Here is a 27952-nt window from a genome sequence, read left to right as displayed (position 1 = left end):
AAAACATCCGCACTGTAACACAACATAATAAATACCCAGAATGCCATGCAACCCTGACTCGTCCAGGCTACATTATACACCCCGCTAGCACCAAACCCCGCCTCCCCCAGCCCCACCCACCTCAACCGACGCAGGAGATGTGGAGGGCACTAAAGATAGTGTCATGGTAGCATGCCCTTATTTTTGTTGATTGGGTATAACTCAGCAGACGTCCAAGGGAACTGTCACTCGCGAGTCTCCCGGACAAATCGGGAGGATTTGTATGCGTGATGCTAATAAGGGGCATTCATATAAAACTCACTGGCCGCACTAACATCTAATCTCCATATTTATTGTGGGCGACATATATGAGACCCCTGGTTTATACATAGCATAAAAAGGAAAAAAAAATCTGTATACAGTGTTATTTCATTATAAATGTTGAAAGAGCCATGTTGGACCAAAAATACAAAAAAATAATCCGTCTGAAGCTGCAAAAAATAAAAACCCTTATTGTTATAATGAAGGCAACACATGATGTAAGTGTCCTTATTAGCTATATTAGCCTACCGTCAAAGGCTAACGCAAATCTACGTAGGCAGAAATGTTTTATTTTAATTTTTATTCTACACATTTTTGCAACATTGGAAAATATTAGTACAAAGGAAGCTCCTCACAGGATGAGAAAACTTCTGGAAATTGCTGGCTCAGAATGGCCTAAGGTATAGTTGTGTGTGTCCAAGTTCAAGGAAACGGCAGGCTGTCTTCTTCTAATGGATTAATTACAATCTTTGCAAGCTGGGTAACGTTTGCTGTGGTCTGGAACAACATGGCACACAAACAACTATGAGAATTGCAGCCGATATTACATACAGATAATGTGTCATGAGATATGCAAATATAAATTAAACACACAACGGATATATAAGTAAAGGAAATTAAATGAGCTCAAATATACCTACGAACGAAGCATAATAATGCAATATGTACATACATCCGGCATGTATGTTAGCATCGATTAGCTTGCAGTCATGGATTGACCATGACTGCAAAAACTAGCACAAAGGCTAACTGTGGACTAGAAACAAAAACACTTACTGTGACACAAAGGAACTACGGCATGAGCAGAGCGAACAGAAGTAGACAGAGCTACAACGATAAGTATTAATGACATTGACAGGTAGTGGTGACAATAATCCAGCACTGACTGCAGGGGAAGGCAGCTTTAATATAGTACCTGGCTGATTGACACCCGGTGTGGCCAGGTGCCAATCAGCCACAGCTGGGGAGACACAGCACTCAGGGAGACAAACAGGAAACAGACAAAATAAGAGCGCTGACAGGAAACAAAGACAAACGCAGAGAAAAAACTAAAATATGGCAAAACTGTCAGGGACAAGCCTGACAGTGTTAACAAGAAACGAAAATAATCGACTAAAACAAGAACAAACAAAAGGCTTCAAACAAAAGGCGCGCAAAAGGCGGAGAACAAACTTGGCTATGAACAAAAACTAGCACAAAGGCTAAATGTGGACTAGAAACAAAAACACTTACTGTGACACAAAGGAACTATGGCATGAGCAGAGCGAACAGAAGTAGACAGAGCTACAACGATAAGTATTAATGACATTGACAGGTAGAGGTGACAATAATCCAGCACTGACTGGAGGGAAAGGCAGCTTTAATATAGTATCTGGCTGATTGACACCAGGTGTGGCTAGGTGCCAAGACACAGCACTCAGGGAGACAAACAGGAAACAGACAAAATAAGAGCGCTGACAGGAAACAAAGACAAACGCAGAGAAAAAACTAAAATATGGCAAAGCTGTCAGGGACAAGCCTGACAGTGTTAACAAGAAACAAAAATAATCGACTAAAACAAGAACAAACAAAAGGCTTCAAACAAAAGGCGCGCAAAAGGCGGAGAACAAACTTGGCTATGAACAAAAACTAGCACAAAGGCTAACTGTGGACTAGAAACAAAAACAGTTACTGTGACACAAAGGAACTATGGCATGAGCAGAGCGAACAGAAGTAGACAGAGCTACAACGATAAGTATTAATGACATTGACAGGTAGAGGTGACAATAATCCAGCACTGACTGGAGGGAAAGGCAGCTTTAATATAGTATCTGGCTGATTGACACCAGGTGTGGCTAGGTGCCAAGACACAGCACTCAGGGAGACAAACAGGAAACAGACAAAATAAGAGCGCTGACAGGAAACAAAGACAAACGCAGAGAAAAAAACTAAAACATGGCAAAACTGTCAGGGACAAGCCTGACAGTGTTAACAAGAAACAAAAATAATCGACTGCTAAAATTGACTTTATTCCAATTTGTTCAAAAACATATTCCAAATAAAGTTTTTTTTTTTAAAAAGGAAAGTGTTTCATATTTTCCATCACAGTAATTGCAAGTCAACATTTTTTTGCTGATTCAACTTCATTAAAAAAACTATTTACTATGAAATAAATTATGACTTTCAGACATTTTGTCTTTGAAGAAGCCGTTTGGCGCCGATATAAATGTTTTTAAAATAATACGGCTGTAAATCTGTCACAAAGACAGAATTCAAAGCAAGGCTAACTTTTTTTTTTTTTTTCATTAAATCAACATAAAAATACACAAGATACACTTTCCATCAGTGCATCAACCCCCCCAAAGAAAACCCCTACCTCCCCCATCCACACCCACTCACACAAAAAAGGGTTGTTTCTTTCTGCTACCAAAATTCTGGTTCCCACAACATACATAACACAGTCTGCAAGGGACACAGTCCCTGAAACACACATGATTGTGTGTGTCGCCGGTCCACTGACACTATCATTAATTACTATTTTTAATATAATTGTTTTATATGATTTTATCCAAGAAAATGTCATTTTTTTCCTTTTTTTTTTTAATCCCATTTTATTTTATTCAAAAAAAAAAACCTTATCTTCATCAGACCAGGTTGTTAATGAAATTAGACTTGTCTAAAAGGTTTTTAAAACCAGGTCCAGTCCAGACAATGTCTAATTCGGGCTCAGCAACACACACCCTCATCCATGTACAACAACAAAAATTAGGGAAACAACAGATTGTTATGAACAAAATTACATTTTCATAAAAAGCATTTGTGTATAGTCCATATTATGTCCAAGTCGGACTCAACACACACCTTCATTTTGTACACTCAAAAATAGGGAACACAACAAAAGATAGCATATATGTCGCTGTTGTTGCATTTCTATAAACATTATTACATTTTCATAATAAGCCTTTAAGGATTTCCCATCTTTTTTCATGTTTTTTGGCATCATTATCGTTGTCAATCATGTATCTTTCTAAAGTTAAAAACTACTAAATAAATGTTTTAAAGAAAGTAATACTAAGCGAATATCTATTTTTGGCCTTAAAAGCAAGGCTAACTCAGCAATTATCTCTTTTGGTGTTTTTGGAATGGAGGCTGCTAAACCAAACTAAAGTTATTACAAAGGACATGTTGACTCACCGCTGAAAAATGTCTTTCTTGAAACAACGTACAATTGTATCCATGATGTATATCAGTCCATCGAAGTAGAACAACAAACACCTGCAGAGCACGACGACCACGTAGATGATCACCTACTGAAGTTAAAGGATTGCTATAAACATGCAGCCCTCCCCAAAGCCTGACATTCTTTTTTTTTTAACCATTTCTTTATTTGTTTTCAAACATATCATTGAAACAAGTTGTTAAACATATCAAATGTGCTGTTTTTCCCCCAACAAGTAAAAAAATATATATAATAAATAAAGTAAGAAAATACAGACAGAATTTAATATAAAACCACAGACAGTTGCATTCCATAATAGCTTTAGAACAGGGGTGCCCATTACGTCGATCGCGAGCTACCAGTCGACCGCGGGGGGTGTGTCAGTCGATCTCCAGCCAGGCTTTTAAAAAAAAATAGACCTAAAAATTAGTGATCATCAATCTTCACCAAGACGTCACTTAAATGACCTTCACGGTACCGGAGGGTCTTGTGAGATGACGCTGGCTGCTGCCAGTTCATTATTATGAAAAAATGACAGAGAGGAAGGCGAGAAACACTTTTTATTTCAACAGACTCTCGCGCCGTACATTCCGTCAAAACTCTAAAGGCCGACTGCACATTTCCTATCTTCACAATAAAAGCCCTGCTTCATGCTGCCTGCGCTAACTAAATACAGAGTCTCGGAAAACTGGCGTGCACAAGCGATCCCTCAGAAAGCTGGCGTGCACATCACTTGTGCACGCCAGCTTTCCGAGACTCTTATTTTGTTAGCGCAGGCAGCATGAAGCAGGGCTTTTATTGTGAAGATAGGAAATGTGCAGTCGGCCTTTAGAGTTTTGACGGAAGGGACGGCGCGAAAGTCTGTTGAAATAAAAAGTGTTTCTCGCCTTCCTCTCGGTCATATTTTAATAATAATGAACTGGCAGCAGCCAGCGTCATCTCACAAGACCCTCGGGTGCCGTGAATGTCAATCAAGCAAGCTACGGAATTTGCCGCCAATGTTTTTCTTGTAAAGTGTATGGAAGCTGGATGAATTAGATGCCAAAAAACAACCACTTTCATGTGGTATTGTACAGAAAGGACAACTTTTTTTCTCCTCCATTTGAAAATGTGGGCGTTATCATCATTACTGTCTGATTCCAATCAATGCAAGTCATCAGAATCAGGTAATACACCAACTTATATTCTTGTCTTTGTGAAAGAAAGACATCTATATGTGTTACACATGCTTGTATTATCATTAAACACATTTAACTTGTTTACAAAAATGTCTCTTTCATAAATAAATAAATATAAATGAGGCTGCTGCCCCCGCGACCCGACCTCGGATAAGCGGTAGATGATGGATGGATGGATATATAAATGAGGTAGATCCCCTCGAGTTGGTCAATTGAAAAGTAGCTCGCCTGCAGAAAAAGTGTGGGCACCCCTGCTTTAGAGGGATATAGTGACCCACAAGCACACAAAAGACTCATCAACCACCCACATTTCAATTGTGATTCAATCAGAGTTCATTTTGAGATCATTTTCTTCCAAATATCTCATAAAACCACCCCACAATTCTTGAAACTTTGCAAAACAACTATTCAACAACAGCCAAATCTTATCCAGTTTGAGAAAATACAGAATGGCTGAGGTTCTACCCCAAAAAGTCTGCTTAGAGGATTCGGTTCAATTCTTATGCCAGTGAAAACAGACAAAAAATTGTTTGTCCAATAGCTTCTGAAGGTTGGGCACAGCCAAAACATATGCAGTCTGTTTACACCGATCACATAACACTGATATGCTATCATTTATCTCCCCGCTAATCGGACCTTGGTATAATAAGTGCAATGTACAAGCCCTGTTTCCATGTGAGTTGGGAAATTGTGTTCGATGTAAATACTAACAAAATACAATGAATTGCAATTAATTTTCAACCCATATTCAGTTGAATATGCTACAAAGACAACATATTTGATGTTCAAACTGATTAATATATATTTTTTTGCAAATAATCATTAACTTTAGAATTTGATGCCAGCAACACGTGTTGGGAAAGGAGGCAATAAATACTGATAAGGTTGAGGAATGCACATCAAACACTTATTTGGAACATCCCACAGGTGTGCAGGCTAAATGGGAACAGGTGGGTTCCATGATTGGGTATAAAAACAGCTTCCCAATAAATGCTCAGTCTTTCACAAGAAAGGATGGGGCGAGGTACACCCCTTTGTCCACAACTGCGTGAGAAAAATAGTCAAACAGTTTAAGAACAAGGTTTCTCAAAGTGCAATTGCAAGAAATTTAGGGATTTCAACATCTACGGTCCATATCATCATCAAAAGGTTCAGAGAATCTGGAGAAATCACTCCATGTAAGCGGAATAGCCGGAAACCAACATTGAATGACCGTGACCTTCGATCCCTCAGACGGCAATGTATCAAAAAACCGACAATCTCTAAAGGATATCACCACATGGGCTCAGGAACACTTCAGAAAACCACTGTCACTAAATACAGTTTGTCACTACATCTGTAAGTGCAAGTTAAAACTCTACTATGCAAAGCGAAAGCTATTTATCAACAACATCCAGAAACGCCGCCGGTTTTGCTGGGCCCGAGCTCATCTAAGATGGACTGATAAAAAGTGGAAAAGGGTTCTGTGGTCTGACGAGTCCACATTTCAAATTACATTTGGAAATATGCGACATCATGTCATCCGGATCAAAGGGAAAGCGAACCTTCCAGACTGTTATCAACGCAAAGTTCAAAAGCCAGCATCTGTAATGGTACCAGGGTGCATTAGTGCCCAAGGCATGGGTAACTTACACATCTTTGAAGGCACCATTAATGCTGAAAGGTACATACAGGTTTTGGAACAACATATGCTGCCATCTAAGCGCCGTCTTTTTCATGGAGGCCAAGCCACATTCAGCACGTGTTACAACAGCGTGGCTTCGTAAAAAAAGAGTGCGGGTACTTTCCTGGCCCACCTGCAGTCCAGACTTGTCTCCCATCGAAAATGTGTTGTGCATTATGAAGCGTAAAATACGACAGCGGAGACCCCGGACTGTTGAACGACTGAAGCTCTACATAAAATAGGAATGGGAAAGAATTCCACTTTCGAACCTTCAACAATTAGTTTCCTCAGTTCCCAAATGTTTATTGAGTTTTTCTAAAAGAAAAGGTGATGTAACACAGTGGTGAACATGCCCTTTCCCAACTACTTTGGCACGTGTTGCAGCCATGAAATTCTGAGTTAATTATTATTTGCAAAAAAAAAAAAAAAAAAGTTTATGAGTTTGAACATCAAATATCTTGTCTTTGTAGTGCATTCAATTGAATATGGGTTGAAAATGATTTGCAAATCATTGTATTCCGTTTATATTTGCATCTAACACAATTTCCCAACTCATATGGAAACGGGGTTTGTATTAGCTTGCATTGAATAAAGCTGTGTCTGGCACAAATGAGAGCCATATGAACTCTACTTAAGACCTATATCCAACTATCCTCATAAAGAATCATACCCAAATTCTCCGCCCAAAGATACTTAATTGAAATCAAAGACTCAGGGCGCAAAAGAAACATTTGGCTATAGATACGTGTAATTGAGCCTTTTAAAGTCGGCAGTGGTATCAAAACTACGTCTAAAACTGTCAGTCTGTAAATCCTGGACAGTTGCTGAAAATAGGCAAAACTGTGATCAATTTTCAACAAGCCAAAAGTTTGGACACGCCTTCTCGTGATTCCAAGTTTTTTCTTTATTTTCTTAACTATTTACATTGTAGATTGTCACCGAAGGTATCAAAACTATGAATGAACACATGTGGAGCTATGCACTCAACAAAAACAATTGAAATAACTGAAAACATGTTGGTACGGAGAGGTCCAAGACCTATAAGAGGAGGTTTTCTGCATGGAGAGAGACTTTTACCTGCATAATGTGCCTACATATACTGTAACTGTAGTAAGTGTGAAGATTGCTGGGCATGATGATGCTGGATTTGTTCTTCCAGGAATGCAGTCGGGCTCGAACACAGCGTACAGTAAGAAACAATGATTTATTAATAAATAAAACAGACCAAGAACAGAAAAACTGGCACAAGGGCACATAAGGCAAAACAAAAACTACTAGCATGAGAGCTATAGAATATCAAATGCATAGCGCGAAAGCTAGCGAGTAGAAACAAAGAATTGCAGTCGACACTTGTTGCGTGCAAGCAAATTAGTATGAGAGAAAAACTGAACAAAAAGGGCAGGCTTAAATAAGGCAGTAATCAAGAGAAAACAGATGTGGGTCAACAGCGAGTAGCAGGTGGAACTAATATGAAACCATGGTGACAGAACAAACAGGAACTAAGGAAGTCAAACAGAATATGGCACAAAAACGGAACAAAACTAGAATATGGTATGATCCGGGCAGCGGGTAAGTGGATTGGCACGAAGCACTACTGACAGAGGCTCAATGGCAAGAGCAAAAAGCAATGGGCTAGGAGGGCAACCCTGCCGCGTAGAACGATAGAGAAACAAGTATTGGGATTATTATTTGTCCTGGTTGAGGCCACCAGGGATGAATAGAGAAGCTTGACCCACAAAATACAACTATTACAGAAGCTGTATTTCTCCAGGAAATAGAATAGATAGTTCCACTCCACCTTGTCAAACCCCTTTCTGCATCCAGTGCTATCGCTGCCTTTTGGGTTTTGGAAGCAGGCACATTGTAAAATACATTGAACAGACGTCGAAGATTGGAAAAGGGGTTCCTGTTCGGAAGGAACCTGGTTTGAAATGCATTAATAACGAAGGATAAATAAGTACGGGTGTGGGGAAAAATCGATTTGAATATGTTGTGCGATTCAGAATCGATTCTCATTTTTAAAAAATCGAATTTTTAATTTTTTTTTTATCAATCCAACAAACCACTACACAGCAATACCATAACAATGCAATCCAATTCCAAAACCAAACCTGACCCAGCAACACCCAGAACTGCAATAAACAGAGCAAATGAGAGGTGACACAAACATGACACAGAACAAACCAAAAGTAGTGAAACAAAAATGAATATGATCAACAACAGTATCAATATTAGTTATAATTTCAGCATAGCGGTGATTAAAAATCCCTCATTGACATTATTAGACCCATCCATCCATCCATTTGCTACCGCTTATTCCCTTTCGGGGTCGCGGGGGGCGCTGGCGCCTATCTCAGCTACATTTATAAAAATTAAAAAAAAGAACAATAGTGTCACAGTGGCTTACACTTGCATCGCATCTCATAAGCTTGACAACACACTGTGTCCAATATTTTCCCAAAGATGAAATATGTCATATTTTTGGTTTGTTTAATAGTTAAAACAAATTTACATTATTGCAATCAGTTGATAAAACATTGTCCTTTACAATTATAAAAGCTTTTTTTTTTTTTTAAATATACTACTCTGCTTGCATGTCAGCAGACTGGGGTAGATCCTGCTGAAATCCTATGTATTGAATGAATACAGAATCGTTTTGAATCAGAAAAATATCGTTTTTGAATCGAGAATCGAATCGAAAAAATTGATATATTATCGAATCGTGACCCCGAGAATCCATATTGAATCGAATTGTGGGACACCCAAAGATTGGCAGCCGTAATAAATACTGTCAAGACGTAAAGCTTGCAGTTTAGGCAATAATTTAGAATCCACAATGAATATCAATCAATCAATCAATGATTACTTATATAGCCCTAAATCACTAGTGTCTCAAAGGGCTGCACAAACCACTACGACATCCTCGGTAGGCCCACATAAGGGCAAGGAAAACTCACACCCAGTGGGACGTCGGTGACAATGATGACTATGAGAACCTTGGAGAGGAGGAAAGCAATGGATGTCGAGCGGGTCTAACATGATACTGTGAAAGTTCAATCCATAATGGATCCAACACAGTCGCAAGAGTCCAGTCCAAAGCGGATCCAACACAGCAGCGAGAGTCCCATTCACAGCGGAGCCAGCAGGAAACCATCCCAAGCGGAGGCGGATCAGCAGCGCAGAGATGTCCCCAGCCGATACACAGGTGAGCAGTGCATGGCCACCGGATCGGACCGGACCCCCTCCACAAGGGAGAGTGGGACATAGGAGAAAAAGAAAAGAAACGGCAGATCAACTGGTCTAAAAAGGAGGTCTATTTAAAGGCTAGAGTATACAAATGAGTTTTAAGGTGAGACTTAAATGCTTCTACTGAGGTGGCATCTCGAACTGTTACCGGGAGGGCATTCCAGAGTACTGGAGCCCGAAATGAAAACGCTCTATAGCCCATAGACTTTTTTTGGGCTTTGGGAATCACTACTAAGCCGGAGTCCTTTGAACGCAGATTTCTTGCCGGGACATATGGTACAATACAATCGGCAAGATAGGATGGAGCTAGACCGTGTAGTATTTTATACGTAAGTAGTAAAACCTTAAAGTCACATCTTAAGTGCACAGGAAGCCAGTGCAGGTGAGCCAGTACAGGCGTAATGTGATCAAACTTTCTTGTTCTTGTCAAAAGTCTAGCAGTCGCATTTTGTACCAACTGTAATCTTTTAATGCTGGACATAAAATAGGCTAATAGGATGATACGAGGTGCACAAAGTGCGATCTTTGTCTTTCATTAAGAGAGAAATCTACGCTTGATGAACAGTTTGTGGCAGGGGTCCAGATTTTAATGATTAATTGTACATATCCACTGATAAAGGGGCAAGCCATGCCAAAACTTGGTATAAGGAACTGATTAATTAAAAAAAGTCATCGAGCTCAGGGGTAGAACATTGAGCAGAAGAGTAGAGGGATATATACATATATTTAAATATTGTATTTATCTCAAGGTCATAAGTAGTTATGCCTGAATCTGTTTGAAGGGATATGAAGGGATGCCGATATCTTAATTTCGCTGGACTTATCGCCATGTTCAAAGAACTGAGATCTTGAGCGGAGCTGACTTCAAAGAGAGAAGTGATTCAGCCTTATTGAGAGTCCTCTATATTTGGGTGCCAACAAACCCCACCCGCCTCCTTCTTATGGATCCAATGCGTAATGTTTCTATTGATCATGTGTCTCTTCAAAGCACACTACGTCCAATTGAGTGTGAACAGAGTCGTGGAGTTAGCAGGACTCTTGTTGATATGCTGACTTTTCAGAAACAGGGGAATTACTGCCATTATTCCTCTCTTTGGGTGACAGATGGTTCATGTTTTAATTGATGTTCCTGGTGATCCTCTGTCTGGAAAATAATGGAGGCATAACAGCATGTCACCATGTGCTGACCGATGGACTATTTTTAATACGATGCATTGTTTTTCTACTACCAACCCTATAAAAAATACAGTGGTTTTATATGATAAAACAAGGTTATTGTCTTTGTTTTTTCTCTACTTTGAAGAATGCTTATATGCACCAAAACATGTCTTAGTAATATTTTTGGGACTAAATACACAGACATTTGGATTCAAGTTTGAGTTAACAGTAAGTAGTTTCTCTCTAAATAATAGTACTTTAGTGGGGAACGTGTGCAAGATGATGTGCTTCTTCAGTCATGTGTTCTGTGAGCATCAGGATCACATTACTTCGAACTCAAATGTACGATATGCCTAGTGGCTCCCCGGATTTTTTTCAGAGCTGTGTGAAAATGGAAAAATTATTTTAACATATTTTTTGTAGGAGAACAAATATGACACACACCTTCCTAATTGTTAGGAATCCAACTGTTTCCATTAAACATGCTTCACTGATGAGAGTATTTATTTAAGCACTGTTTTGTCCTACTAATTTCAGCAATCCTTGAATTTATTGTAGTTTGTTTGCATGTGCAACTTTCTCCAATGCTGCCACAGAAAGACGTGTTTTACGCCACTTCTTCTTTGTCTCATTTTGTCCACCAAACATTTTATGCTGTGCGTGAATGCACGCAACTGAGCTTTGTTGGTTTTATTGATTTGCTGGAGTGCTTATCAGCTAAAATTGGTCAATCCGTGACTGCAAGCTAATCCATGCTAACACGCTAGCTAGGTTAGCTGTATGTACATATTGCATCATTATGCCTAGTTTGTAGGTATATAAACTTTCACAGTATCATGTTAGACTCGCTCGACATCCATTGCTTTCGAACTCTCCAAGGTTCTCATAGTCATCATTGTCACCGACGTCCCACTGGGTGTGAGTTTTCCTTGCCCTTATGTGGGCCTACCGAGGATGTCGTAGTGGTTTGTGTTGTGGTTTGTGCAGCCCTTTGAGACACTAGTGATTTAGGGCTGTATAAGTAAACATTGATTGATTGATTGAGTGATTGATTTTCTCATGTCCGTTGTGCATTTAATTCATATTTGCATGTCTCATGACACACTATCTGTATGTAATATTGGCTGCATTTCTCATAGTTGTTTGTGCGCCATGTTGTTCCAGACCACAGCAAATGTTACCCAGCTTGCAAAGATTGTAACAAATCCATTAGAAGAAGACAGCCTGCCGTTTCCTTAAACTTGAACACAAACATCTATTATACCTTTGACCATTCGGAGCCAGTCATTTCCAGAAGTTATCTTATCCTGTCAGCAGCCTCCATTTGACTAATGATTTCCAATGTTGCAAAAATGTGTAGAATACCACTTAAAATACAATATTTTTACTTGGCTAGTGTTAACACTTACATAATGTGGTGCCTTCATTATAACACTTGTGTAAGGCTTTCAATTTTTTGCGACTCCAGATGGAATTTTTTTTTTATTCTTTATTTTTGGTCCAATATGGCTCTTTCAACATTTTGGGTTGCAGACCCCTGGCCTCGAAAAATAACTGCTTACAACAGGGGTGCACAATGTAAGGGGTGCACATGCTCTTACTTTAACTGCGGATGGTTGACTGAAAAGCTGAAGTTTGCTACATTATACGGTCAGGTATCAGTTGAATGAGAAGACTGCAACTGGTGTGCTCTTTGCCAAATTTTTATTTTAAACAAACCCAATGGGGCTTAAGGTTAACTGTCACCAACTTTTAAGCAAAAAAAAAAAAAAAAGGGTTTTTTTGATTATATAGTACATTAAAGGAGTCATATTATTTATTTTTTTTTTTTTATAAATATAAACACTTCCTTGTGGTCTACATAACATGTAATGGTGGTTCTTTGGTCAAAATGTTGCATAGATTATGTTTTATATATAATTTTTAACCCGCTTTCTGACTTTTTTGTGGGCGGTCCTACATATGTGGCCCACCTTCGGCAGAGTCTTCTCCCCGTCATCTCTGTTGTAAAATCATTTTTAAGGTTGTATTTTTTCTCTAAAATTCTCTTTCTGAAAGTTATAAGAAGCAAAGTAAAAAAATAAATGAATTTATTCAAACAAGTGAAGACCAAGTCTTTAAAATATTTTCTTGGATTTTCAAATTCTATTTGAGTTTTGTCTCTCTTAGAATTAAAAATGTCGAGCAAAGCGAGACCAGCTTGCTAGTAAAAAAATACAAAAAAAGTCTGCGGGCTATAGAGCGTTTTCCGTTCGGGCTCCAGTACTCTGGAATGCCCTCCCGGTAACAGTTCGAGATGCTACCTCAGTAGAAGCATTTAAGTCTCACCTTAAAACTCATCTGTATACTCTAGCCTTTAAATAGACCTCCTTTTTAGACCAGTTGATCTGCCGCTTCTTTTTTTTCTCCTATGTCCCCCCCTCCCTTGTGGAGGGGGTCCAGTCCGATGACCATGGATGAAGTACTGGCTGTCCAGAGTCGAGATCCAGGATGGAACGCTCGCCTGTATCGATTGGGGACATCTCTACGCTGCTGATCCGCCTCCGCTTGAGATGGTCTCCTGTGGACGGGACTCTCGCTGCTGTCTTGGATCCGCTTTGAACTGAACTCTCGCGGCTGTGTTGGAGCCACTATGGATTGAACTTTCACAGCATCATGTTAGACCCGCTCGACATCCATTGCTTTCGGTCCCCTAGAGGGGGGGGGGGGGTTGCCCACATCTGAGGTCCTCTCCAAGGTTTCTCATAGTCAGCATTGTTACTGGCGTCCCACTGGGTGTGAATTCTCCCTGCCCACTGGGTGTGAGTTTTCCTTGCCCTTTCGTGGGTTCTTCCGAGGATGTTGTAGTCGTAATGATTTGTGCAGTCCTTTGAGACATTTGTGATTTGGGGCTATATAAATAAACATTGATTGATTGATTGAATTTAAAAAATAGAGGCAGCTCACTGGTAAGTGCTGGTATTTGAGCTATTTTTAGAACAGGCCAGCGGGCGACTCATCTGGTCCTTACGGGCTACCTGCTGCCCGCGGGCACCGCGTTGGTGACCCCTGAATTAAACCAACATCATTTAAATCCAAGCTTTTTTCTATTGAAGCGTGTATTAATTGCCTTACACTTAAGTGACACACACAGCAATCAAGAAAGGTCTTGCAAGGTGACCACTAATATGATGCAAGCTCACTTAATATTGTCAATATTTTTACTTTTTCTGATTACATAATGTGTCATTGCTTTTTCCATTTACTACTGATTTAAAGTTGTTTTTTTTTTTTTTTAAGGTTTATTTTCAAATCGTGTTACAGACACATGAAAAAATAATCTGTGAGCCCAAATAAGGATCATTATTGCTTACAAGGTAAGGTTGTGGTGTCAAGCAAAACCCTTTAAACCAGGGGTGTCAAACTCATTTTAGCTGACCTGTGCACACGCGGGCCGGACTATTAAAATCAAGGCAATAAAACTAAAAAAATAAAGACAACTTCAGATTGTTTTCTTTGTCTTACTTTGGCCAAAAATAGAACAAACACATTCTGAAAATATTGCAATAAAAATATACTGGCAGCGGTAAAGTTTAGATCTTTGAAGGAAAGAAGAAAGTGAATGAATGTTTATAACTGAATGAATTTACATAGGCATAAAATGTGTTTTCTTTTGTATTATTTTTTTTAATGAACTGGGTATCGTTTATGACAACCTTTTTTCCAAAACACAATATAGAATGTGAGATATAACAGGATGATGCATACATTTATCAATTGTTTTCAATACGGCTTCACGGTGGCAGAGGGGTTAGTGCGTCTGCCTCACAATACGAAGTTCCTGCAGTCCTGGGTTCAAATCCAGGCTCGGGATCTTTCTGTGTTTGCATGTTCTCCCCGTGAATGCGTGGGTTCCCTCCGGGTACTCCGGCTTCCTCCCACTTCCAAATACATGCACCTGGGGATAGGTTGATTGGCAACCCTAAATTGGCCCTAGTGTGTGAATGTGAGTGTGAATGTTGTCTGTCTATCTGTGTTGGCCCTGCGATGAGGTGGCGACTTGCCCAGGGTGTACCCTGCCTTCCGCCCGATTGTAGCTGAGATAGGCGCCAGCGCCCCCCGCGACCCCGAAAGGAAATAAGCGGTAGAAAATGGATGGATGGATGGGACGGTTACAAAAAAGTGAGACCCCAAAAATTTACTGTGGGACCCCATTTTTATGACTTGATGGGGTCCCAGGGACCCCATTTTGAAAGCTAGCACTGATGGAGTATTGGTGCAAAACAGCAGCAGGCGGCTGCGGCCTGCGGGCCGGTTGTAATTCTGATCAAATATAATCCCTGGGGCCATTAATAATAGATGAGATAATTCATTCCCGCGGGCCAGACTTTGACACCCTTGCTTTAAAACTGTGCCGGTGCTTTAAACAGTGCATTCAAATGAATTAAAATAAACAAACAAATTATGTTAAAATGTCTTTTTAAAGAAATATTGTAGCATGCAAGTGGAACAGAATGTTAATTCAAATAGTTCAATAATATAAAAAAAACAATATGATAAACAAAAAAATTGTCTTAAAGGGGAACATTATCACCAGACCTATGTAAGCGTCAATATATACCTTGATGTTGCAGAAAAAAGACCATATATTTTTTTTAACCGATTTCCGAACTCCAAATGGGTGAATTTTGGCGAATTAAACGCCTTTCTGTTTATCGCTCTCGGAGCGATGACGTCAGAACATGACGTCACCTAGGTAGTCAGCGCCATTTTCTCCACCACATTACCCGCAGCAAGTCAAATCAGCTCTGTTATTTTCCGTTTTTTCGACTGTTTTCCGGTACCTTGGAGACATCATGCCTCGTCGGAGGGTGTAACAACACGATCAGGGACGGATTCAATTTGATTTACGTAGAATGTGAATCGATTAGCACGGCATGCTAATCGATGCTAACATACTATTTAGGCTAGCTGTATACAATATACATATTGCATCGTTATGCCTCATTTGTAGCTATATTTGCATCCAGGCTTTCCCTCCATCCACATTTAATGCCAAACAAACACATACCAATCGACGGATTCAAGTTGCACTTGTGTCAAGAGATGCGAAAGTCCCTCATTTGGTTTTTACCGGCGATGCTACGACAGAGATGGCAAGAATGTCTGGATATCCTGCGACACTCAAAGCAAATGCATTCCACACGATAAAGTCAACTAAATCACAAAGGTGAGTTTTGTTGATATTATTGACTTATGTGCTAATCAGACATATTTAGTCGCGGCATGACTGCCAGCTAATCGATGCTAACATGCTATTTAGGCTAGCTGTATGTACATTTGTAGCTGTATTTGCATCCATCATTTCCTTCCACCCACATTTAATTCCAAACAAACACTTACCAATCGACGGATTTAAGTTGATCCAGTGTCACAAGATGCGAAACTTCCGATCGTTGGTCTGCACATTTTACTGGCGATGCTAAGGCAAACATGGTCGAATAGCGTCAATAGCTATTCGCTCAATAGCTTCAGTTTCTTCTTCAATTTCGTTTTCGCTATCTGCCTCCATACTCCAACCATTCGTTTCAATACATGCGTAATCTGTTGAATCGCTTAAGCCGCTGAAAGCCGAGTCTGAATCCGAGCTAATGTCGCTATATCTTACTGTGCTATTCGCCAGTTGCTTGTATTGGCATCGCTATGTGACGTCACAGGGAAATGGACAGTGGCTTCGCAGAGAGCGAAAATTTTAGGGTAAAAAAACTTCGAAAAATAAAATAAGCCACTGAGAACTGATTTTTATAGGTTTTAACCCTTCTGAAATTGTGATAATGTTCCCCTTTAATCATCATGGAAAAACGAACAACAGAAAACAGAGAATGGGCAAAAAAAAGGACTGTCTTGTATTGTATTGTTGAATTCCAGGCTTTGTGAATGCACCATGCTCACCCTGGCCATGATTGGGTGGATAATGATACGTGTGATCAGTAGATGGCAGTCAAACATAAGAGATAAGTGTAGGCTGCACTGTGATGGCAATATTTCTCAAGTAAACAACACCAAGATTTTATACGTTTCATTGAAAATATAGAATATTATACACGGCGCTCAAAAATCTATCAACATGTTTTAGCACGACTTTAGTAAACTATGAAACCGCACCGCTTAAAGCAGTGGTTCTTAATTTGCGTTTTGCACAGAAGTATTTGTAACTCAGACAAAGGGAACTGGACAAAAACAAATATCCAGTGCTTAGGCCAACTGGTTCAAAGGAGGATATAGAAAAAAAAAAAGCATTCAAATTCACACCTATGGACAATGTACAGGTATTCAACTACCATATTTTTCAGACTATAAGGCGCACTTAAAATCCTTTTTTTCCCCTCAAAACTTGACAGTGCGCCTTATAACACTGTGTGAAATAAGTTTGAGAGAGCGTACCCGACTCGACGCACTTTTATTGGCTACATAGTATAATGATAAGTGTGACCAGTAGATGGCAGTCAAACATAAGAGATAAGTGTAGGCTGCACTGTGATGGCAATATTTCTCAAGTAAACAACACCAAGATTTTATACGTTTCATTGAAAATATAGAATATTATACTCGGCGCTCAAAAATCTATCAACGTGTTTTAGCACGACTTTAGTAAACTATGAAACCGCACCGCTTAAAGCAGTGGTTCTTAATTTGTGTTTTGCACAGAAGTATTTGTAACTCAGACAAAGGGAACTAGACAAAAACAAATATCCAGTGCTTAGGCCAACTGGTTCTAAGGAGGATATAGAAAAAAAAAAAGCATTCAAATTCACACCTATGGACAATGTACAGGTATTCAACTACCATATTTTTCAGACTATAAGGCGCACTTAAAATCCTTTTTTTCCCCCTCAAAACTCGACAGTGCGCCTTATAACACTGTGTGAAATAAGTTTGAGAGAGCGTACCCGACTCGACGCACTTTTATTGGCTACATAGTATAATGATAAATGTGACCAGTAGATGGCAGTCAAACATAAGAGATAAGGGTAGGCTCCACTGTGATGGCAATATTTCTCAAGTAAACACCAAGATTTTATACGTTTCATTGAAAATAGAGAATATTATACACGGCGCTCAAAAATCTATCAACATGTTTTAGCACGACTTTAGTAAACTATGAAACCGCACCGCTTAAAGCAGTGGTTCTTGATTTGCGTTTTGCACAGAAGTATTTGTAACTCAGACAAAGGGAACTGGACAAAAACAAATATCCAGTGCTTAGGCCAACTGGTTCAAAGGAGGATATAGAAAAAAGAAAAAAGCATTCAAATTCACACCTATGGACAATGTACAGGTATTCAACTACCATATTTTTCAGACTGTAAGGCGCACTTAAAATCCTTTTTTTCCCCCTCAAAACTCGACAGTGCGCCTTATAACACTGTGTGAAATAAGTTTGAGAGAGCGTACCCGACTCGAAGCACTTTTATTGGCTACATACTATAATGATAAGTGTGACCAGTAGATGGCAGTCAAACATAAGAGATAAGTGTAGGCTGCACTGTGATGGCAATATTTTTCAAGTAAACAACACCAAGATTTTATACGTTTCATTGAAAATATAGAATATTATACACGGCGCTCAAAAATCTATCAACATGTTTTAGCACGACTTTAGTAAACTATGAAACCGCACCGCTTAAAGCAGTGGTTCTTAATTTGCGTTTTGCACAGAAGTATTTGTAACTCAGACAAAGGGAACTGGACAAAAACAAATATCCAGTGCTTAGGCCAACTGGTTCTAAGGAGGATATAGAAAAAAAAAAACATTCAAATTCACACCTATGGACAATGTACAGGTATTCAACTACCATATTTTTCAGACTATAAGGCGCACTTAAAATCCTTTTTTTTCCCCTCAAAACTCGACAGTGCGCCTTATAACACTGTGTGAAATAAGTTTGAGAGAGCGTACCCGACTCGATGCACTTTTATTGGCTACATAGTATAATGATAAGTGTGACCAGTAGATGGCAGTCAAACATAAGAGATAATGGTAGGCTCCACTGTGATGGCAATATTTCTCACCCAGATTTTATATGTTCCATTGAAAATATAGAATATTATAGACGGCGCTCAAAAATCTATCAACATGTTTTAGTACGACTTTGGTAAACTATGAAGCCGCACCGCTTAAAGCAGTGGTTCTTAAGCTTGTTGGAGGTACCGTCCATCCATCCATTTTCTACTGCTTATTCCCTTTTGGGGTCGCGGGGTGCGCTGGCGCCTATCTCAGCTACAATCGGGCGGAGGTACCGAACCCCACTAATTTCATATGTGCATTCACCGAACCCTTCTTCAGTGAAAAATAAAATGTTTTGTTTGAAATTCAAGACAAAGTTATACGTTTTTGGTAACACTTTAGAATGGGGAACATATTTTTAAGTAACAAAGACTTAATTTAGAGTTATTTGGACACTAGGAGAACATATTTTAAGTAATAAAGACTTAACTTAGAGTTATTGGTTAGGGTTAGGGTTATAATAAGGCCATGCCGAATAGGGCATCAATAAGTACTTAATAATAACTAGTTAAGAGCCAATATGTTACTAATTTGCATGTTAATAAGCAACTAAATAATGGTGAATATAATCCCCAAACTTAAATGTTACCCTGTTTTTTTACTGGTGCACAAAATGAACCGTGCATGAACATCACCTTGTTCAAAGAACAAAACCAACGCAGTGCATAAACTAATACTTGGGGCGGTTTAGCTCGGTTGGTAGAGTGGCCGTGCCAGCAACTTGAGGGTTGCAGGTTCAATTCCCGCTTCTGCCAACCTGGTCACTGCCGTTGTGTCCTTGGGCAAGACACTTTACCCACCTGCTCCCAGTGCACCCACACTGGTTTGAATGTAACTTAGATATTGGGTTTCACTATGTAAAGCGCTTTGAGTCACTAGAGAAAAAGCGCTATATAAATATAATTCATTTCACTTCACAACAAATTACACACCTGCAAATCAGTCAGCCGTTGCCGTATCCGTAATACGCCGATAGAGAGAAGTTTGTGTTTTACACGATGAGTTTGGTGTGTTTTGACCTCAGCCGAACCCCTGAGGCCGTCTTACCGAACCCCCAAGGGTTCGATCGAACCCAGGTTAAGAACCACTGGCTTAAAGGATTGTTGCCGCATTAAACGTGCGGATGTTATTATGGTGTGCGTATAAGATAAGACATTTTAAAGTTTGGCGTTTTGTTTTGCAATATTATTCAAAAGCAACTTTTCTTGCCTTCTGGTACCTGCTGATCTGTATTTGGGATCTGTATAAGTCCAGAAAAATTGTGCGAGTTCGCTTATATATATATATATATATATATATATATATATATATATATATATATATATATTATTATGTGACATTCCTCCTCCACTGTTGCCATTTATAACATAAAATAGTGTAAAGTTCTTACTTATATCTGTCAGTAAACTCGCCATGAAAGCGCTAAAACCTACCTGTGTAGTGAGTTTACATTATTCACCAAGTAACTTGTGTTACTGTGTTGTTATTTTCCAGATGAGGCGATGCTGCTCCGTTATTGATTTAAGGAAAGTCTGAATGCCATTAAAACAGTTAGCTCCATCTTTTAATACTTCTTCCACTCTCGTCCTTGCACGCTACACCAGTACAATAAAGATGTTTATGGAGAAGACGCTGCCGTAAATAAGACCGCCCACAAAACGGCGCGTCCGGAAGCGACTGTCAGAAAGCGGCTTGAAGATGATCTGTAAAACATAGTCTAGGCAACATTTTGACCAAAGAACCACTTAGGCCTGTTATGTAGACAACAAGGAAGTGTTTTCAATTTAGAAAAAAAAATAATAATATGACTCCTTTAATGCGCCCTATAATCAATCCGGTGTGCCTAATATATGAAAAAAGATCAAAAATAGACCATTCATTGGTAGTGCGGCTAATAACCTTATGGTCCGGAAAAAATTTTTGGTGGCCATATTTCCAGAAAGCTAAGGACCGGGGGATCCAACTTCTCCTTTCACAATTGGTCTTTAATTTTTTATATTCCAGAGAACCAGCATCCCCCACAATAGATAATTGATGAAGTAGTGAATTATAGTAAAGTGAATTATATTTATATAGCGCTTTTCTCTAGTGACTCAAAGCGCTTTACATAGTGAAACCCAATATCTAAGTTACATATAAACCAGTGTGGGTGGCACTGGGAGCAGGTGGGTAAAGTGTCTTGCCCAAGGACACAACGGCAGTGACTAGGATGGCGGAAGCGGGAATCGAACCTGCAACCCTCAAGTTGCTGGCACGGCCGCTCTACCAACCGAGCTATACCGCCCCAAGTAACAGGAAAATGCCACTGTTTTTAAGGACCTTCTGCAAAAATGGGAGCCTTTTACATTTTGTTTCAACTGAACTCGCGGGCCACCAGTTGAATAGTCTAAACGATGAAAAAGAGAGGACCTAAAATAAAACCTTGAGGAACACCACTTGTATACGTAAAGAAGTTGAACAAATGACTACTAACTGCATCTGAAGTAAACAAGCTACAGCAAAACCTTTGTTCCATACATAACTAGGATTGGGTATCGAGTATTGAGTATCGATTGGAACCGGGAATAACTTTCCGATTCTCCCGGAATCATTCGAAAGTTTAAATTTCGATTCCTAGTTTCGATACCCAGTCCGCCGACCGGAAGAAAAAGCCGTTGAACACCAACGAAGAAGCGCCCACCGCCGGAAGTGTTAGCATAGCCGAGCCTATGTAGCCGAGCGAGTCAGTCAAGCATGGATAGCGGGCGTCGGCGGTCGAAAGTGTGGCTTTATTTTACTAAAATAAATGAAATATCGGCGAAATGTAACACATGCGACAGGACTGTTTCGTGCTTAGGGGGTGCACGTCGAACATGATGAAGCACCTCCGAGTTCGTGGAGTACAAATAAATGTGTGTCCCGTCTTCGATGCGCTGCGCCGACCGTCCTCCTCTGGCTCTTCTTCTGGCTCCGGCTCCGATGCCCAGCCTGGCACCTCGGTGACTGCACTGCAGTCCGAATCCGGTAAATAAAACAATATATATGCAATAATGTATTTTGCGCCAACATTGAATCAGCCCGCGTAGTTTTTCATAGACAATTTACAACCTGCTAGCCAGGCTCAGCGTACTCCGTTCACCGTAGCGGCAATGGGGAAGATGTCGGTGCCACAGACGGAAGAGTGCCACAGAAAGGTCACTGCACACATAGTCAAAAGACTGCATTCCGTTTCAGAGGTGGAATCTCCAACATTTAGGTTAGTTAAGCAATAATGTTAGAGCTAAGCTAATTGATACTGGGCTAAACAGAAACAGCAACATTACATGTTTGTTTATGTTTGCAGGGATATGGTGAAAACTCTCAACCCAAAATACATACCACCTTCCAGGGACTACCTGGCAAACACATTGATCCCGGCATGGTACAAGAAGAATCGGAATCGAGAATCGTCAGGAATCGGAATCGAAACAAAGAATCGGAATCGTTCGAATTCAAACGATACCCAACCCTATACATAACATAAACGAAAACATTTGGAACCGGTAAAAAGAAGAGGACTTAAAGAGGTGCCTTGAGGAACGCCTCAGTTATGTAAATCACCAGTTTGGACCCCAGTCATCTATGTTTGATTGTAAAGTCAATGCAAAGATGTTGCACTTCTGTGTTTTTTTGGAATTATGCTGCAAAAAGGTTTGTCTCCCAAGTTTTAAACACAACCCGGATTTTGCTCCCGGGCTGCCAGTTAAATAGCCCTGATAAAGAGAGACCAATAAGCCAAGCATGCATGATTTGGGGAACCAGCAGGAAGCCTTGGCACATGGCTGAGGAGAACACACACTCCACGCAAAGACATTTCATCCAAAATATTAAAGTTGAAGTTAAAGTTGGGCTTCACAGTGGCAGAGGGGTTAGTGCGTCTGCCTCACAATACGAAGTTCCTGCAGTCCTGGGTTCAAATCCAGGCTCTGTGTGGAGTTTGCATGTTCTCCCCGTGAATGCGTGGGTTCCCTCCGGGTACTCTGGCTTCCTCCCACTTCCAAAAACATGCACCTGGGGATAGGTTGATTGGCAACACTAAATTGGCCCTAGTGTGTGAATGTGAGTGTGAATGTTGTCTGTCGATCTGTGTTGGCCCTGCGATGAGGTGGCGACTTGTCCAGGGTGTACCCTGCCTTCCGCCCGATTGTAGCTGAGATAGGCGCCAGCGCCCCCCGCCACCCCGAAAGGGAATAAGCGGTAGAATATGGATGGGATGGATGGAAGTTAAAGTTAAAGTACCAATGATTGTCACACACACACTAGGTGTGGCGAAATGATCCTCTGCATTTGACCCATCACCCTTGATCACCCCCCTGGGAGGTGAAGGGAGCAGTGAATCGTTTTTGGTGATTTAACCCCCAATTCCAACCCTTGATGCTGAGTGCCAAGCAGGGAGGCAATGGGTCCCATTTTTATAGTCTTTGGTATGAACTCACAGCCTACCGATCTCAGGGCGGACACATACTACACGGTCTAGCTCCATCCTATCTTGCCGATTGTATTGTACCGTATGTCCCGGCAAGAAATCTGCGTTCAAAAGACTCCGGCTTATTAGTGATTCCTAGAGCTCAAAAAAAGTCTGCGGGCTATAGAGCGTTTTCCGTTCGGGCTCCAGTACTCTGGAATGCCCTCCCGGTAACAGTTCGAGATGCTACCTCAGTAGAAGCATTTAAGTCTCACCTTAAAACTCATCTGTATACTCTAGCCTTTAAATAGACCTCCTTTTTAGACCAGTTGATCTGCCGCTTCTTTTCTTTCTCCTATGTCCCCCTCCCCCTTGTGGAGGGGGTCCGGTCCGATGACCATGGATGAAGTACTGGCTGTCCAGAGTCGAGACCCAGGATGGACCGCTCGTCGGGACCCAGGATGGACCGCTCGCCTGTATCGGTTGGGGACATCTCTACGCTGCTGATCCGCTTGAGATGGTTTCCTGTGGACGGGACTCTCGCTGCTGTCTTGGAGCCACTATGGATTGAACTTTCACAGTATCATGTTAGACCCGCTCGACATCCATTGCTTTCGGTCCCCTAGAGGGGGGGGTTGCCCACATCTGAGGTCCTCTCCAAGGTTTCTCATAGTCAGCATTGTTACTGGCGTCCCACTGGATGTGAATTCTCCCTGCCCACTGGGTGTGAGTTTTCCTTGCCCTTTTGTGGGTTCTTCCGAGGATGTTGTAGTCGTAATGATTTGTGCAGTCCTTTGAGACATTTGTGATTTGGGGCTATATAAATAAACATTGATTGATTGATTGACTCTAACCACTGAAACGGTCATTTTTATACTTGGAAAGCTCATCTCGCGGGCCGGATAGAACCTGTTTGACACCCCTGGGATAACCACTATACCACCGTGACAATGTCTACGGCTTCAGCAAAAAAAAACAAAAAAAATATCCAGGTACGGCAGTGTTTCCTGTTTCACGCTGACTCAAACCTGACTATCAAGTGTTTTGCTGAAGTGCTTATGTAGCAGAGATCGGCTAAAGAGGAAGCCCTCGCTGAAAGTGATGATGGAACGGAAACATGAGATTGAGTCATGAGGGCCAGGAACTGGTCTGGTTGACCTCTTCCCGATGAGGTGGACATCATCAACGCAAACATGGCTGACCTTAAAGTTGAAAGAAAATCAATGGCCTTCGTTGTTCATTCAAAGACAAACCTCACCCGCCTCACATGTAAACAATTCGTTCCGAGCTGATGAATAATTCAGAGATGCTGCATTGCAAATTGACGCTTATTTCCCATGCCGCTAAATCTGGATCGGCGGTGACGACGTAGGTGACACGGCTTTCGACGCAGGGGGATAAGTCATTCATACGGAGACAAAAGACCATTCATATCACAGACGCGGCTACGGCGAGATGGAGCAACCATACGGAGCAGGGCTGGATGGATTCCTAATGAATCAGCCATGGAAGTGGACTGTTGCATCTCGGTGGTAGTCCACACCCCCCCCCCACACACACACACACACACATATATGAATGAGAGAATCCAAGACTGAAAAGAAGCCAACCTGTTGTCTATGCGGAGGCTACATCATGGAGGAGCGCAGAGCCGCCTCAGGAAATCACACCGTGTCATTTTGCTGTTGGTATTCACCCCATGTCGCACAACCACGCGGGGGGGGGGGGGGGGGGGGGGGGGGGGAGGGCCAGAACACTCATCCCAAGCCTTAAGTCTGGTTAGGATAAGTCCACTTACCTGACTGAGCCTGTCTTCAAACGGCCATCTGGCGCTCTTCTTCCCCCCCCCCCCACCTTGAGCCGAAGAGCAGTCGCCAAACACCGATCCCTCTACCGCTCCCGCTAAAGATGGAAGCGCGCTCACGTGCGACGAAGAGGAGCGAGGGGACCGAGGCGATGGTGGGTGTTTGCGTCTGGGAACGACAGGCGGAGTCGGACGGCTTCCCTTTTGTTTGTATCCTGGAGGAGAGCGGGATCCATAGGCGGCCGCTTCATCTAGGTGTATGCAGCAAGAGGCTGTGTGGTCGCCTTGGCAACAGAGCGGGGAGAAACGAGCGAGCGAGCTGGCTGGGGAGAGAGAGTGTGTGAGAGGAGAAGTGCATTCATCATAATGGAGGGAGATACATTTTCCACACAACATGCTTTCTAGTGTTGTCCCGATACCAATATTTTGGTACCGGTACCAAACATTTTTCGATAGTTTTCTAAATAAAGGGGACACAAAAAATGCATTATTGGCTTTATTTTAACAAAAATGGGGAACATGTGTACTATTAATTAGTTGCTTATTAACATGCAAATTAGTAACATATTGTCTCTTAATTAGTCATTATTAAGTACTTATTAATGCCTTATTTTTTACAATACAGCCAATAAGCCATTAACTATGGGACGGCGTGGCGCAGTGGGGAGAGTGGCCGTGCGCAACCCAAGCGTCCCCGGTTCAATTCCCACCTAGTACCAACATCGTCACATCCGTTGTGTCCTGAGTAAGACACTTCACCCTTGCTCCTGATGGGTGCTGGTTGGCGCCTTGCATGGCAGCTCCCTCCATCAGTGTGTGAATGTGTGTGTGAATGGGTAAATGTGGAAGTAGTGTCAAAGCGCTTTGAGTACCTTGAAGGTAGAAAAGCGCTATACAAGTACAACCCATTTATTTAACTAAGAATCTTCCCTCAATAACCTCAGAATTATTGCTCATTAGTAACCCTAACCTCAAAGCTAACCCCAACCCCAACCCTAACCCTAACGCTTATATCAGGGGTCTCCAACCTTTTTGAAACCAAGAGCTACTTCTTGGGTACTGATTAATGCGAAGGGCTACCAGTTTGATACACACCTAAATAAATTGCCAGAAATAGCCAATTTGCTCAATTTACCTTTATATATATATATCCATCCACCCATCATCTTCCGCTTATCCGAGGTCGGGTCGCGGGGGCAGCAGCCTAAGCAGGGAAGCCCAGACTTCCCTCTCCCCAGCCACTTCATCCAGCTCCCCCCGGGGGATCCCGAGGCGCTCCCAGGGCAGCCGGGAGACATAGTCTTCCCAACGTGTCCTGCGTCTTCCCCGTGGCCTCCTACCGGTTGGATGTGCCTTAAACACCTCCCTCGGGAGGCGTTCGGGTGGCATCCTGACCAGATGCCCGAACCACCTCATCTGGCTCCTCTCGATGTGGAGGAGCAGTGGCTTTACTTTGAGTTCCTCCCGGATGACAGAGCTTCTCACCCTATCTCTAAGGGAGAGCCCCGCCACACGGCGGAGGAAACTCATTTCGGCCGCTTGCACCCGTGCTCTTATCCTTTTGGTCATGACTCAAAGCTCATGACCATAGGTGAGGATGGGAACGTAGATCGACCGGTAAATTGAGAGCTTTGCCTTCCGGCTCAGCTCCTTCTTCACCACAACGGATCGATACAACGTCCGCATTACTGAAGACGCCGCACCGATCCGCCTGTCGATCTTACGATCCACTCTTCCCTCACTCGTGAACAAGACTCCTAGGTACTTGAACTCCTCCACTTGGGGCAGGGTCTCCTCCCCAACCCGGAGATGGCATTCCACCCTTTTCCGGGCGAGAACCATGGACTCGGACTTGGAGGTGCTGATTCTCATTCCGGTCGCTTCACACTCGGCTGCGAACCGATCCAGTGACCATCAGGACTACATCATCTGCAAAAAGCAGAGACCTAATTCCGCGGCCACCAAGCCGGAACCCCTTAACGCAGTGGTCCCCAACCACCGGGCCGCAGAATAATTTTTTATTCATTTTTATTAAAAAAATAAAATAAAAAATAAAATAAAAAGTTGTTTTTATTTTTTTATTAAATCAACATAAAAAACACAATATACACTTACAATTAGTGCACCAACCACAAAAACCTCCCTTTTTCATGACAAAAACGTCCGTTTTTCATGACAAAGAAAAAAAAAAGGATCCCCCTCCTCCCGGGCCGCGGGACAAATTATTAAGCGTTGACCGGTCCGCGGATACAAAAAGGTTGGGGACCACTGCCTTAATGCCTTGACTGCACCTAGAAATTCTGTCCATAAATATATATATATATATATATATATATATATATACATTATATATATTATATATATATATATATATATATATATTTGAAAAAAAATGGGTATTTCTGTCTGTCATTCCGTCGTACATTTTTTTTCCTTTTACGGAAGGTTTTTTTTGTAGAGAATAAATGATAAACAAAACCCTTAATTGAACGGTTCAAAAGAGGAGAAAACAAGAAAAAAAAGAAAATTTAATTTTGAAGCATAGTTTATCTTCAATTTCGACTGTTTAAAATTCAAAAATCAACCGAAAAAAAGAAGAGCTAATTCGAATCTTTTTGAAAAAATAAAAAAAAGAATTCATGGAACATCATTTGTAATTTTTCCTGATTAAGATACATTTTTGGAATTTTGATGACATATTTTAGATGGGTTAAAATCCAATCTGCACTTTGTTAGAATATATAACAAATTGGACCAAGCTATATGTCCAACAGAGACAAATCATTATTTCTTCTAGATTTTCCAGAACAAAAATTTAAAAGAAATTCAAAAGACTTTGAAATAAGATTTAAATTTGATTCTACAGATTTTCTAGATTTGCCAGAATATTTTTATTTTATTTTAATCATAATAAGTTTGAAGAAAAATTTCACC

At 41.1% G+C, this 27952-nt stretch overlaps 1 protein-coding gene across 2 annotated transcripts in view; it reads right to left on the bottom strand.

Annotated features, from left to right (window-relative positions):
• LOC133563572 (tyrosine-protein phosphatase non-receptor type 5-like) overlaps positions 1-25287 on the bottom strand; it is a 94157-nt gene extending 68870 nt beyond the window's left edge. Inside the window, exon 1 of one of the 2 annotated variants that reach the window (XM_061917749.1) lies at positions 25013-25287. The gene's annotated coding sequence lies outside the window, so the exon portion shown is untranslated. Of the gene's footprint in view, positions 1-24824; positions 24911-25012 lie in introns of those variants that run through there. The other variant, XM_061917750.1, reaches the window with a different exon arrangement.
• Positions 25288-27952: the final 2665 nt, after the last annotated feature.

The sequence above is a fragment of the Nerophis ophidion genome, linkage group LG12 (genome assembly GCF_033978795.1).
Source record: "Nerophis ophidion isolate RoL-2023_Sa linkage group LG12, RoL_Noph_v1.0, whole genome shotgun sequence".
NCBI lineage: Eukaryota > Metazoa > Chordata > Actinopteri > Syngnathiformes > Syngnathidae > Nerophis > Nerophis ophidion.
This window is presented reverse-complemented; position numbering and strand designations above follow the sequence as displayed.